Source organism: Ambystoma mexicanum, chromosome 3q, assembly GCF_040938575.1.
Source record: "Ambystoma mexicanum isolate Mex_15411 chromosome 3q, UKY_AmexF1_1, whole genome shotgun sequence".
NCBI classification, from domain to species: Eukaryota; Metazoa; Chordata; class Amphibia; order Caudata; family Ambystomatidae; genus Ambystoma; species Ambystoma mexicanum.
The window spans coordinates 124,490,645-124,505,963 of NC_090926.1; positions in this window are offsets into that span (position 1 = coordinate 124,490,645).

Sequence of the window (15,319 nt, forward strand, 5' to 3'; positions counted from 1 at the left end):
ACACCGCATCAGGGCACCAAATGATCCCCAGAGTCAGCAGGATTTCTTCCAGATAGCCAGGGGTGCCGAGGAGCTTCACAGACCTATGGCCATGTTGGTCGGGCTCTCGAGCGCCTCCCCCAGCTACAGAGGATACTTGGCTCCTCTTCTGATCTGTTGGAATGGCAGCAGGACTCTTCTTATTCTAAATTCAGGTGAGTGATCAAACTCAACCCTCCAATAGCAAGGATGTTCACCACTCATGCACACCAGCAGTGGTCCAATCAGGGACCACTGTGGGGCTGACTCATGCATGGACACTAGACTCACAGGCATCAGTTTGTGGATTGGGACCAGCTTTCCCTGGCAAATGCATGAACATAAAAGGGAATTCCTGACCTGAGAAGGCAGAAAGAAGGCCAAAGAACAAAATGGCCAAAGAACAAGAGTAAAATATCGTGGCACTGCCATCTTTGGCTGCTAGCCAATGTTAGTAGCCATAGGCGGTTAACGTGAACGGACATACTAAAAATATAGCAAAAATGGTAAAAATGTATATGCTGCCACCAGCTTGCCTTTAGGCACATTTAAAAGTAACCACAAATCCCTTACCTAAGAGGCTAGGGTGATATAACAATATCCCAACTGCAATGCATTGGAAGATGCTGTGTGCAATATGAAAAAGGTACCCAAACAGGACACAAGTAAAAAAAAAGAAAGGGGAAACATGATTCTCCAGTACTGATAGTCTGACGGACTAGTCAGTTTCCCAGTGACAAATGAGCAAAAAGGCCAGGGAAATAAATCTCTGTAAAATGTCAGGACAAGGTGTAAAACGAAAGCAAAATGCTTGGGTGCCCATGGAAAATGGAGGGAAAGTTGCCTAAAACTGAAATATTTCCTAACAATGAACAAGGCCAAAGAACAAAATGGCCAAAGAAAAAGGGGAAAACCTCCTGGAAAGGCCATGTTAGAACACTAGCCACAGTTAGTGGCCAAACGTGGTAAACGCCAGCAGAGCACCTGGATCGTCCACTGTGCAAGGTGGGGCCCTGCGACCCCTTGAGCCGTCCACGGTACACAGCCTAAATTATTTATTTTCTTTTTCCTACACTCACTTCTTTCCCCTCACTGCCTGTGCTCCTTTTGGCCTTCCCCATGTTCCATTTATTCCTTCCCCAACCCTTCTCCTCCCCCTCCTGCCCAACCGCTCCCTGATTGGCTGATGCTGTTCCCAGGAAGCACAGCAGGGAAGACACCTTGGCAGGGAAGCCCATTTTTTAACTGACTGTTGTTGGGTGACCAAGGCCAATATGCCCTGAAGGGAGGAGACAGGCCCAGGCTGGAGAATAGTTAAAAGGGGTTCCTGAAGGGAGGTAAGGTACATCACAGGTAAGTACTGAGATGAGGAAGAGGTATGTTGGAGTAATGTATGGTCTTGAATAGTGCCTTTCTGCCCCTATTGGTGACCTTGCTGCACTTGGCTCTGTAAGAAAAATAAAACAGGGGCATTACTAGGAGAGACAGATGCAAAACCTATGGTGGTGTTTGGGGCAGGCCGGAAGTACCTGGTTCCTCTGTGCCACATCTCTTGAGTGTGTTATCCATGTTAAGAGCCCAAAATCTGTGTGCGTATGTGGAGCGGGGTCGATATGTTGGGTCAACAGTATAGTAGGGTAGACGGTTAGTCAGGGGAACAGTGTACTAGGCCTTCAGACTAAACAATCTGCAATCCTAAATTCCCACCTCTGGCCTCTTGCGGACTACTCCCATTTCTACTTGCTCACATTGCCACTGTCTCTTTCTCTCGCTCTATTTCCTTTCTCTCTCTTTTTGATGCATTGTATCCCATGTGCAACAAGCAAACCTCTGAATGTTGGCAGTTAGGGGGAAGGGGCAATCTGGAAGACTCCACTGCTGGTTTCTTTTAGATGGTAGACGTATTGTGGTGTATGAGTGTGTATGGGGTAATTTTTGTGTAATTGGTTTAGGTTATTGTTGGGTGTTGCGTAATGTTTTTGTTGGTTTTAAGTTTTGTACTGTGGTAGAGGTATGAGTGTCTTTTGTTCTGTGTTTTATGATGAGTATGCAGGACATTGGGGAGGCTTTAGTATGGTAATTGGACAGTTGCATCAAAATTCAGCTAAATTAAATACAGTGGCTATACATTGAGCTAAATTCTGTACAGTCATTACACAATTAAATTCTGCTAAATTCAATACATTGGCTTTACTCAAATTCAGTTAAATACAATACTGTGACTATACTCAAAATTCAGCTACATTAAATACAGTGGATATACTAAACAAATTCAGCTAAATTCAGTACAGTGGCTACACTTATTTATTTATTTGCATTTATAAAGAACACAAAAACAGCCCAGAGGCATCGTGGCGCTGTTGCATGGAATCGGCTTAATTACATTTGCACATAGATGTACTTAGTTATGCAGGATGTGTTACACAGAGGGCAATAATGTTACACAGGGTTACATAGTGTGTAGCATATTGTTACATATCACATACATACAGCTGTTTATAGTCTACGTACACAATTGGCTATGTCTGGGGAGGTTAGTGGGTGCATGCACCTCAATCAATGCCGTGACTAACTTTGGTAAACTTTGGGATGCAGCTAAATTCAACACAATGGTAATAGAATGGTAGTAATAAAGTAAAGTAGTGGCAGGATTTCAGAAACACAGCACTGGCTGTGCTCCCAACTCCTACCACCATACCACCATACCTGGTTGTTGCAGTAGATTGCTCTTGTTCGCCCGGGGCACCCTACAAAGCTAACAGGCAATGGAGGTGCCCTTTGCCTTTCGCCCTTAGCCGGCTGCCTGGGCAAAGCTGCCCTGGGACTCTCAGCTAAGAGTGCTTCCTGGAACCAGCATCAGCCAATCAGGGAGGGAGTGTGTGGGAGAGGGGAGGAGAAGTGCTGGAGGAGGAATAAATGGAACATGGGGAAGGTCAAAAGGAGTGCAAGCAGTGAGGGGAAAGAAGCAAGTGCAGGAAAAAGAAAATAAATATTTCAGACTGTGTACCGAGGACGGTTTGAGTGGTGCAGGGCCTCGCCTTGCACAGTGGAAGATCCAGGTGCTCTGCTGGCGTTTACTGGGTTTGGCCACTAACTGTGTCTAGTGTCCTAACATGGCCATGCCAGGCGGTTTTTCCCTTGTTCTTTGGCCATGTTGTTCTTTGGCCTTCTTCCTGCGTTCCCAGCTCATTAAGGAGGAAGGCATTAAAAGCAGAAGCAAGAGCAGACGCATCTCCCCTTCCCTCCTGTACATCTTTAGAATACTCCTAATCCAGCTCCCCAGAAAGTTCCCTCTTAATTTAAGCGCACCCTGTGAGCTGGGCTTTTTCTGCTCACAGAAATTAAGGAAGAAATCCTGAGGGAGTGTAAAGAACTGGATAAAACAGCAGTTCCCAGGTTTTAGACCAAGCTGTACCAACTGAAGGGTTAGGAGAAAACCATGCCACAGACCATCCAGATAAGACTACATTCTACATACCCTGGTGGAGAGGTCATCAATGGCACCTGAGGAAACCATCAAGGACCTCACAGATAGGAAAGTGTACAGAGCATAAGTAAGGCCTATGGGGGAACTCACATCAGCCACCTACCCTTCATTTACAGAGGAAAGCATTGGAAGGGCCGACATCAGCAACAAAAGTGGTAGCGGATGGTGAAGATACCTCCCCCCGCTTCTGTAATCAGTCAAAACCCAAATTGAATTTATGCCTGACCATGCCTATGATGGGGTAAAGGCTGTGGCAATGTCCATGGACACCATTGTCACGGGAAGAAGGCACCTACATATCAAGGTTTGGAGGACATCATCAGAAAAACAAACTGATGAGAATTCCATTTGCAGGGCAGTTGCTATTTGGGGACATGCTTGAAAACAACGTCCATTTTATCAAAGCTGATAAGCATGCGGGGAAGCTTAGGAAAAAAGCGGAGGCATGACCCAAATCTTCCCTTAACACCATGTGGCCCACAAGGCCCCATGTATCAAGACAAAGAGCCTCATCACGAGTAGGGCGGTATCCCGACTAGGATACTGGCCAACTTTATTTGCGTTAGCGCCCACCCGTCCGGCGGTATTACCGGCTTATAACTGGTTGGGCGATAACCGTTACTTCCCATTCCCCATTAGGTCTATATGACCCAATGGGGAATTTTCATTACCGTGCGGTAAAACCACTCGCAGTAATTGCGCCGAAAATAGGCATTTTCCCCAGCATGTTTACCCCCAGCTTGAAGCTGGGGGTAAACACGCCAGACTCATGATGGGCGTCCCCTTAAATGCGCCGGTAACACTGTTACCGCCGTATTTACTGGCTACTGACCAACTTGTGATGAGGCTCAAAGTATTAGTGGATGCCCTAGTACTGGGCAGAAGTGGCAATCCTGATGCCCGCCTCCTTCAAAACAGCATGAGTCCTGATGATGGGGCTAGGAGAAGGTAGCCTTCTGCGCTTCTGGAACCAATGGAGCTGGCTTTCTGGAGACGTCTGGGTCAACAGGCTAGTCCGCTGGCATTACAAGAATGAGTTTTCATCCTTTTCGCTCACATCAGGTACCATACTGATGCCACTTACTGGGGCTGTGCCAAAAGGAATGCACCATGCCAGGCAACCCGGGAATTACATGTGAAGAAAGCAGTCAAGAGAGTTCCCACAAAGGAGGGACGGAAGGGCGTTTACGCCATCTTGTTCCTGGTGCCCAAACAAATCGGGGGAAGTTCGGCTCCTCATAGACCTGAAATGCCTGAACGTCAATGTGACAACACAGCATTTCAAAATGGAGTGTCTTCAAAGGATTATCCCCCCTTGTACAAAACACGACTTCCTAGCTTCTCTAGACCTTCTAAATGCCCATTTCCATGTTTCAGTATGCAGACCACACCAGCAATTTCTGGGGTTTATTGTGGGTAGAGAGCATTTCCAGTTGAGAACTCTCCCCTTTGGATTGAAATCGGCTCTGTAAATCTTCACCAAGTTCATAGGGTCCATTGTGGCTGCACTCCATCTCCTGGGGATCCAGATGTACTCATGGTTCGACATGTGAAAACAATATGCAACATGCCCAAGAGCATCAGGTTTCTCCTCAACAGGACCAAGTACCAGTTACAACCATTACAGGACATTAAATGTATAGGTGCACGTTTCTGGATAGCCCTGGGGATTGTGCTATTGCCAATCGATAGGGTACTCAAAGCTGGAAACTACAATGAGACAGCTGCTGTCTCAGCCCCATGTCACTGCAAGGTACTTTCTTCAGGTCCAGGGTCACATGGCCTCCTTTGTCTTTCTTGTCCCCTGGGCCCGGCTACATCCAAGACCCTTACTGATCCTCCTCCACATGTTTTGAAAAGAACAATCCTTGGACTTTGATGCCCTGGTCCCTGCGGGACCATCCCTTCAGCAAAAACTGAGGTTGTGGCTTCAGATACCCAACTTCCTGAGAAGATTTCCTTCAAAGCAGTTGCTGACAACCATTGTTACAACCACCGCGGGCAAGACTAACGCAGGGCACTGCTGCTGGGTCAAGTCCACCAGGAACTATGGCAGAGCAAGAAACAATCTTTTGGTAAGGTAATCTTTTATGTTCGAACCTCATCCCCCCATGAGTAAAGCCGGTGAGGTACTGTGAATCTGGGTGCAAGGGTATGGAAAAGAATGAATTCTTGAGGTCAACCACTGAGAAATGTGTTAACTCTTTGGGGATGGTATACAAGTTTGTGGCAGGGTTGGGGACTACTGGAAATTCTTGCTGTATAATATCATTTAGAGGGTGCAAATCCTGAATCACTCTCCAATTGCCCCCTGTTGCAATTATTACTGGGTAGATAGCTGTGTTGCATGGGGTGGTGGATGGTACAATTATCCCTTGGTGTCATGATCCTAGTCAGTGAGCACAGTTACCATTCAGGCATGCAGAAGAGGCAATGGACAACACATCAGTCAGCAGGTCAAAAGTGGGTGCAAGCCTGGCAAACATGGCATTTGCATCATTCATAGCATATGCTTCCATAGTCTTTCATAGTGCTTACAGTGGTCTCTTGCACTAAACATGGCCACCGCAAGATCCATTGGTAACCTGCAGCACGCTCTATACAAATTGCAGAGGGAGCTACTTAAGCCCCACCTCTGCTGGAGCGCTTGCTTCGCGTCTTCTCCGCTGACGGCGGGTAACACTACCGGTGTCTCTCCTCACAGAACCTGTCAAGAGAGAAAATGGAGACATTAGATTTACAGAAAAAATAACAGATTTTCATAGTTAGAGAAAAGACTTACCGAACTGAACATATTTCCGAAGCGGTTCTTCAGTCAGCAGCGTTTGTTCATAGCCGCAGCATCTTCCGCCAGAAGTTCTCTCACTGCCGCAGCGTCTTCAAGCAGCAGTCTTGCTCACAGTCGCAGAATCTTCAGTCAGAAGTTGCCTTTGCATCTTCCGACGGTATTCTCCTCTGCTTTCCGAAAACATGCAGACTAACAAGGTATTTTCATTAATAAACAAACCTAACAGAAATAAAACCGAAGAAGTTTAAATAAGTTTACGTACCTGAAGGTTCTTCAAGATTTTACTGCACAGTTGTTACCGCTCTTGTCCCTGAAGGCTGCAATTACTCCATATAGACAAACTTACATTTGTTGAACGTTTCTTAATTTTGAGTAACGTCGCAGTCATTCCACAGCCATTAATCTTTCTGAATTCCAAGAACCTGCAAGTAAAAGGGAAAATATTAGAAAGAGATATCTCTCCAACGTAGGAACTATTCAAGATCTAAAAGACTATAGTATATTCTCCAGATACTTAACCAAAGACAGATTCTGGGAAAACAAGACATTGTAAAGGCAAGAATCTATAGAACACATCAGTCTTCCAAAGTTTATTGTTCTTCATTCCAACGCGCCCTTGTAGAATAGCAGGATGGAGAGCTCCACAAAAATAAACACAGGTGAGAAGGGAGAGATTACCAAAGTACACAGTTATAAAGTAACCTAACTGAAAATAGACGTTATAGCAGTTCTATTGTTGTTTTTATTGTTTGCACAGAAAAGGAATCCAAAAAGTGCCCAGGTAACAGGCCCACAGGCAGAGAAGGCATTACGCTTCAGAGGAATCCATTTAAGTGTTACACTTGTTGAGTAGTGCATTGATGGTGTCCTTAATTCCCTCCTCTGCCTCCCTGGAAAGTAGGTATTGTTTCACTCTGAGTAGTATTGCTCATGTTTTCAATGTGATGTGTACTAGGGTCACTCCCGGTAAGAACTCTGTCATGTGGGTTTGTTGTCCTTAGCTTTACGGGCCCTTGCTTCAAATATGGCTCATGAAACTGGGGTGGGGCCATAAGGGCCATCATGGGACACCAAACCTTTCTGTACTGCACCATTATTTCAAAGGGTATGCATATTGCTAGTACAATCTCATATATAGTAGAGATCTACAATACGGATTGGCAGAGTCTTAGAGATGTAGGGCTTGCTCCATATGGGATGCCAAGCCCATTGGTCTATCTTCATCTGTCCATCTTTGTTCACATGGTTGCTGCTGAGCTCATCATCTGCGGTGAGCTGACCTAACAATTAATTAGCTACTCTGACACACAATGTTATTCTTACGATTGTAACAAGGCACCTGGCAGATACAGAGATGGGTTCGAGGGAGAGCCAAGGTCACACTAACTCACACACACTTCACTCGCGGCCATACAGATCGGCAACCCCCAAAGTCGTCCACCTTAGTTTTAGGATATATTTCTGATGCCACCCTGCGCCTCGCTGCACAATTCACGTGACCCATTCCTGAAGGCGAATGGGTCTGCACAATTCACATGACCCATTCCTGAAGGCGTGATAGCCTTGCTTTCTGATCTTAGTGATTGATCGAGGGGTGTAAAAGTTTTATGGTCAGTGGTCTGGGTTGGGATGGTTGTGGCATGTGGTGGTCATGGGATGAAAGCATGGCGCAGCTGTGTCTCTCATGTGGGGATCGTTGGGGGCATGAGGGCCTTGCCATCAGCTTTGTGGGATGCTACTGCGCCAAAAGGCGCTTGGCTCCCTTCTCATGACCTTGCAGGGCGCATTCTTCACAGGGCACAGGGTGCATTCTTCACAGGGCGCAGGGCACATTCTTCACAGGGCGCAGGGGCCTGTAACTTTCTGAACAATTGAGGAGGGTGTGGATCTCAGACCTGGCCAAGGTGGGGGTGGTGTTCGTGCTCATGCAAGAGGTCTAATACTAACGCACAAAATGCTGTTCGCCGTGCTTTGGCCTAACTTCTAAAATGGCTGCCACTTGCCAATATGGCGTTCACACCCGCATCTACCATATAGCTTATAATGCATACAGTAAGGTGATCACATACCCCCCTACTTGTGCACCCCCCTGCTCCCTGGATGTGCTCTTTTAGCGTCTAGTTCTTGTTCAGTATCGCCGGGGGGTGGGAAGACCCTCTCTCAAAGTTCCTTCAGTAGGCCTTCAGGTTGGAAGGTCTTTTATCATTTTGGATGGAGCAAGCCACTTCATCTGAGAGATACCTCTAACCATATCCTTTCCCTCTCAAATCCCAGACCTCCCAAGCCAAAGTTGTTGTATTCTGCCTGTCATCATTTATGGTACATGGAGGTGATGCATGCTTGGAATGTTGGTGCGTGAGCCTGGGTGAGTGTTCCATAGAGTGGCAGTTGGTAGATAGCTGGCTGGGGTGCTGGATGCCAGTGGTTGTATCTCTCCATGTTAGGTTTCTGTGTAATGCTTAAGGGCTACAGGGATAATACCCAGGAACTATGTCACACTGGAATAAAGGCACTTACCTCAGTCACCAGGTCCTGGCATGGTATTTGCAGAAGGGAAGGACTCTACAACACATTTCTTTAGAAAGACCAACCCATGGGATGAAAACAAGGGCTCTGGAACAGTGGGGAGGGGAAGTATAGGAGCAACAGCCACATCTAGTAGGAGGGGGAACCAACTCACCTGGGGCCCCAAAAGGGAACCACTAGAATAACTGCTCTGGAGTTCCTAATTTTGAGCAGAACCCTCAAGGGAAGCGGAGGACGGGCATGCCCCTCCAGCCAGATTATGGATATTGCGTCCAAACGCCAGGCCCCTTGTTAGGGGAACCTAGAGCATAACCTGGGCAATTTGGCATTAAGGGAGGGGGTGGCAAACAGATCTAGACTTGGTGACCAACTCCCATCGGATGTGGTGGAAAACTCTGCTCTGTCTGTCTGCCACTAAGTTGCCCCATCCCTTGATGTGGACTGCTGACAATGGCAGGAGGTTTGCTTCTGCGCAGCCCAAATTCAACGCGAGCTTGCCCAAGGTTTTCCAGGGGCGACTCCCCTGTTTGTTCTTATATGCCACTGTGGTTTTGTTAACCGACTCAAGGAAAACAGGCTTTGCCCGCAGTATCAGTGAGAATGCTCAGAGGGCTCTGTAGGCTGCTGCTACCTTCCTCCAGTTGGAGGAGTGAATTGTTTCTTGCTCTGCCATAGTTCCTGGTGGACTTGACCCAGCAGCGGTGCCCTGCGCTAGTCTTGCCTGCGGTGGTTGTAACAATGGTTGATTTGAGATGTGAGAGCCCCAGTATTTTTAACAGAATACTCCACGCAGATTTAGGCAACATTCAAGTATCCAGCATGATCATTCAGTACGTGGACGATCTGCTGGTGTGCAGCAACACTGAGAACACTGCATACAAGACTTGATCACAATCTTACTGCTTCTGGCTTGCAAGTGGTACAAGGTTGACAAGGCAAAATTGCAATACTGTCTACAAGAGGTTTTGTATATAGGGCCCTTGATATCAGCACATGGCAAACATATAAAACCTGACCGTGCTGCCTATTTGCGCACCACTCCACAGCCCACAACAGTGAAAGACATACAGATGTTACTGGGGTTGTGCAATTACTGCAGGGCATGGATTCTTGATTGCGCAGCATATACAAGGCCACTGTTACAGGGCCTCAAAGAGGCGTTAAGGGCTGACAACAGAATTGTATGGCTGAGGAGTTGTTACAAAATGTTGATGATCTAAAAACAGTGATTTTCGACTTGTCCCGTGTTAGCAACCCCTGATTATACCCAGGAATTCTACCTGTTTTCACACTCTAACGGCCAACTCATGACTGCCGTGCTGTTTGTTTATTATTTGTAATGCGCCAGAATACCCTAAGTTAACAGGGCGCAGCAGTTACATGGATTTGCGAAACTTAGTTACATCAACGATAATATATACATACACATGAGCACAAGAAAATGGCAATAATATATACAAATATACAAATTAACACAAGTGAATACATCATGTACAAATGGCCAGGGATATGCAAGACATAGGGACTCTGAGTATTAGATAGCTTGCGTCTTCAGCCAAGAGATAGTCTTGGAACTGAAGTTTTGGTAAGGTAAATCCATTCTGAGAGTTGGTGGTAGGGAGTTCCACAATTTGGCTGCTTTCACTGGGAAGCTGTTGCCTCCTATGGTGGAGCGTTTGTAGCTGGGGACAGAGAGGCAGTCTCTATATACTGATCTTGTGGGTCTCGGAGACGTCTGTCTGTGAAATCTGTCGATGAGGTAAATAGGAGCAGCATTATTGAGGGACTTGTGGGTAAGTGAAGCAGTTTTAAGGAGAATTTTATCTTTGATGGATATCCAATTGTTCTGTTGGCTGTATACTGCGATATGGTCCCTTCTAGAGATGCCTAGCGTCGCTCTAAGAGCGTTATTCTGGAGAATTTGTAATTTACCAGTGGTAGTTTTTGAGGATCCAAGATAATGAGCGTTGCAGTAGTCCAGACGGGACAATATAAGGGCTCTAGCAAGGGTCAAGCAGCTGGAGTCAGATAGAAAGGGTTTGGCTGCACAGATCAATTTGCACGTGGAGGAGGCTAATGAATTAACCTGTCTATTGTAGGAGAAGTTGGAATCTAAGTAGAAGCCCAAAGTTTTAACTTCGTGTCCTACCCTGATCGTGTTGCCATCGATCACGAACGATGAATAGGCAGGACTTAGTTTCTTTAGGCTAGCCGAAGTGCCCAGGGTGATGAGTTCGGTTCTATCATCATTCAGGCATAGTCCATGTGTGGCCATCCATGCCTGGATGATGATGTACACCCTATTCACCAAGGCCAAATCCTTCCCATAATCTCCAGAAAGCGGAAGGAGGATCTGGGTATCATCTGCATAGTTAGTGTAGGTGATACCGAGATGATCCAAATCATCGAAAAGGGCCTTGGTAAATATATTGTACAGTGTGGGGGAGACACAGGATCCCTGAGGTACGCCACAAGGGATGGGTATGGGGTCAGCTGCATCTGTGGGCGAAAAAACCCTCATGGTTCTGCCGTAAAGGAATGATCTAATCCATGTGATGGCCTTGGCGGAGAAGTGAGCTGATGTGAGTAGGTGTGTGCAGAGGACAGAGTGGTCGACCAGGTCAAATGCTGCAGAGAGGTCTAGGAGGAGAAGTAGGGCAGCTTGGCCATTATCTCTGAGCATGTCGATCTGTGTTTTAAGGTCAATAAGAGCCGTCTCAGTCCCATGTTGGGGACGGAAGCCTGATTGTCTGGCTCCTAGCAGGTGCTGTTCTTCCTGGTGCTTCTGTATTTGTACATAGGCGACCTTGTCCAGCATTTTTAGCAGAAATGGTACAGTCATTATGGGTCTATAGTTTGTGGGAGTGGCTGGGTCGAGTGTGTTTTTTTTTTTTAGAAAAGGCAGTACCCAAGATTGTTTTAGATTGTTTGGGATAGATCCGGTAGAAAAGGAGGCGTTGATTAACTTTGTGATGAAAGGGGATAAGTCGCGGGCAGCATCTTTTATAAGCTGTGCCGGGCACAAGTCTCCCTGGCAGTTGGAGGGTTTCAAAGACAGGATGGTTTTTTCAACTTCAAGTACGGTCACTTTAGTGAAGTTGAAGCGGATGGTTTCTCTTGAAGTCTGCTTTCCATGTGGTTTGGCCTGGTAGGGTTATTCAAGGATGCTTTTTTTTACAAGATATTTTGTTTTGTAGAGTAGCAATTTTATTGGCTAGAGCATTTTGGATTTCTGAACACCAATTCTTATCTTTAATGCATGTATCTGGTGGTGCTATGGGGGTTTCTACTTCTTTTAGGATAGAGAATAATTCCTTCATATATGATTTAGCTTGGGAGATACGGGAGTCGAAGGAGGTACGTTTAGCTAGGAAGATTTCTTTTTTGTACAAGGCCGCTAGTTTAGTGAGTTTGATTTTATTGGCTGCTGAAGGGACTTTTTTCCAAGTAGCCTCGCAGTTTCTTTTTTGTTGTCTTAAGTTTTTAAGGAATGGTGTATACCATTTATTCAGATGCATTTTGGGCTTGCTTGGTCTAAGTTTAAGAGGGGCGATTAAGTCCATGAGGTGGGCATAATTTTGTTGTATTCCTCGACCAAAGTCTCAGGGTCCAAGTTGTCAGGGAGTGTATTGAGTGTGGGGAGTAAGTTCGGGATGAGTCGCTCCACAGTGATACTCTTTTTATTTCTCGTGAGTGTGGGTGGAGCCCTACTGGTCGGCATAGGTGGAGTTCTAGTGGTGGAGAGCGAGAACGATACCAGGTGGTGGTCAGTCCAAGCAAGAGGTGAGATGTCGGTAATGTTAGCTAGACAGTTATAGTCCGCCGCCCAGTCAAGTATTCTACCTTTGGTATGGGTAGGTTTCATGCTTCTTTGGGCGAATCCTAGTTCGGTAAGCGTATTAAGCGTGGTGATGGCAGGTTGGTCTTCTGGGTCATTGAAGCCCATGTTAAAGTCTCCAAGGGTGAGTACCTGGGTGGAATTTTTAAGGTTGGTGGAGAGGATGGTATTAATGTCCTCGTCAAAAGTGCCTATTGGGCCTGGAGGGCGATAGATCACATGAATGTTAAGACACAGAAAAGCATGATGGGCCACAAGCCATTGGCCTATTAGAGTGGCACCTTAGATTCAGTAATGCAAGGACAGTTCGCTTGCGAACAGGCTCTTGCAGCTGCAGCATTTGCTATTGAGAAAGTTCCACAATTGTGATGGGCTGTTCAATTAAGTTCTGCATGGAACATGACGTCTTTGCCATTCTAGAAAAGTCAAAATCTACCCCGACTACCCAAAGAGCATCTGCATACAAGATCATTCTTTCCAGCCCGAATATACATGTTGTATGATGTAAAACAGTGAATCCCGCAACATTTATTACAGAAATGTGCACGCCTGAGGATTTGGCCAGGCACGATTGCGTGACGTACGAGGGGAGGAGGATAACATCCCTCAAGCACAAGACAGGCCACTCGAAGGGGGGGGGGGGGGGTCCTCTTCGTTGATGGGTCAGTGACAATTTACCAGGACACGGTATCAGGCATATTGGTGCAGCGGTGGTGCGCCTAGTGAATGGTGAATACGAGACATTAATAAAAAAAAAAAAATACTACCTATACATCGGCGCAGGAAGCAGAACTCATTGCACTCATTGAAGCACTGCACGACCCCCGCTGCTGACCAGCCACCAGTCCCAGTCAGTGCCCTGCCCAGAGCACAATTAATTGAGTTACAGGCAAGGCCCCCAGAAGATGAAAAACAGCAATGGGTAAAACGAAGATGCATGCAGTCCCCTACTGACTTGTAGAGGCAGTATGTATAGGAAAAGCAGTGATGGCACACAAATTGTTGATAATAGCATTCGATCAGCTCCATCACCCCTCCCACATCTTCAAACCACACATGCAGCTGACATACAAGTGGAATGGTTCATTCCAAACTTTCAGGAACATTTAACAAGCATAGTTATTAGATGCACCACATGTCAGAGCTTCAACACAGGCATGACATTGAGAACACTCAGGGGCAGTTTGCCCCGCCCTACTGGACCATTCTCCGAGTTGCATATGAACTATGCAAATATCGGTGAGATGTGCAGCGGGTCCTGGTATCTCATTGTTCTTGTCTGCCCCTACACACGTTGGGCGGAGGATGGTCCTTGTGCACCTCCGGATGATAAATGCATGGCCACATTTCTGGTCCGTGAAGTGTTCCTCCGATGGGGCGTGTGTGGTGTGTTAAGGTCAGATAATGGCACACACTTTTTCAATGAATTGTTTAAGAAGATTAATGCACTGCTTGGCATTAAACACTGGATGTGTACGATTTATCGCCCCTCCAGGCAAACGGGAGTTGTGGAGAGGATCAACAGACTCCTCAAAAGTAAACTGTCTAAGCTTTGCACCATGTTGAAGAAAAACTGGGTGCATTGATTACCCCTGGCATATTTCAGTTTGCGAACACATCCCAGCAAGGACCACCACTTGTCACCCCATGAGGTGGCTACTGGTTGCCGCATTTACATACCAATATCACTCATCAGGAGAACGTCAGACACACATAGGGCAGAAGCTGTTTTAGGAGACAAATTTAGAGACTATTTAACAACACTAACACGTGCACTCAAATCAATTTCCCGACAGATTGCACCACCCCGAACAGAAGACGTGCCAGGCACCACGACTGACTCCATGACTGAACCCTCACCCACCCAACCGCTTCTGCCAGGAGAATTTGTCTACGTGCGTTCCTTTGTCCACAGGTGGAATAGCCCCACATTCAATGGACCTTCCCAAGTAATTTTCTTCACTCCCTTTGCAGTAAAAGTTAAGGGTCTCTGTTATTGGAATCACCTATCGGACATTCGAAAAGCACCTTCAGATGTTGAACCAGCACTTTAGACCACTGGCATCTACCTCATTTGCCTTCTTACTGCCAGCACCCAGTTTGAACTGCCCTCAACCCCAAAAAAAAAAACAAAAAAAACAAAAAAAGCATTTGCACATGCACAGCAGCTAATAACTTTCCGTTTACACAGGGGAGCGCGCTCTCTCTCCCTCTCTCTCTCTTTCTCTCTTGCTCGCGCTCTCTCTCTCGCTCGCTCTCCCCTTTTTGTGTGCATACATTTTGCTGTTTAGGTTGTCAAGATGATGGAACAAGTGCTCTCAAATCACTCATTATATTTTATGCCTAGATTTTTGTATTCTTAAATGTATGCAATGTATTATATAGCAGGTGTATTTGCCATCTTATCTTATATGAATGTATAAAGCGCACGTCCACCCTAGGGCATCTTGACACTAAGCAAGTTACTTTGAACAGCTCAGACCCTCTGTGATAATTTAGATGAAGTGAAATGTCTTCACTAGCCGGCAGAAAGATAAATGGTCAGAAGTTGCCCGAAGATGGACTGGAAGAGTACTCCAGCACCTAGCTACAGCAACGGAAAATGCACGCCCATTAACTTGTGAGAGCCGCACCCGTGGAATAGAAATGGTACATGAATCGA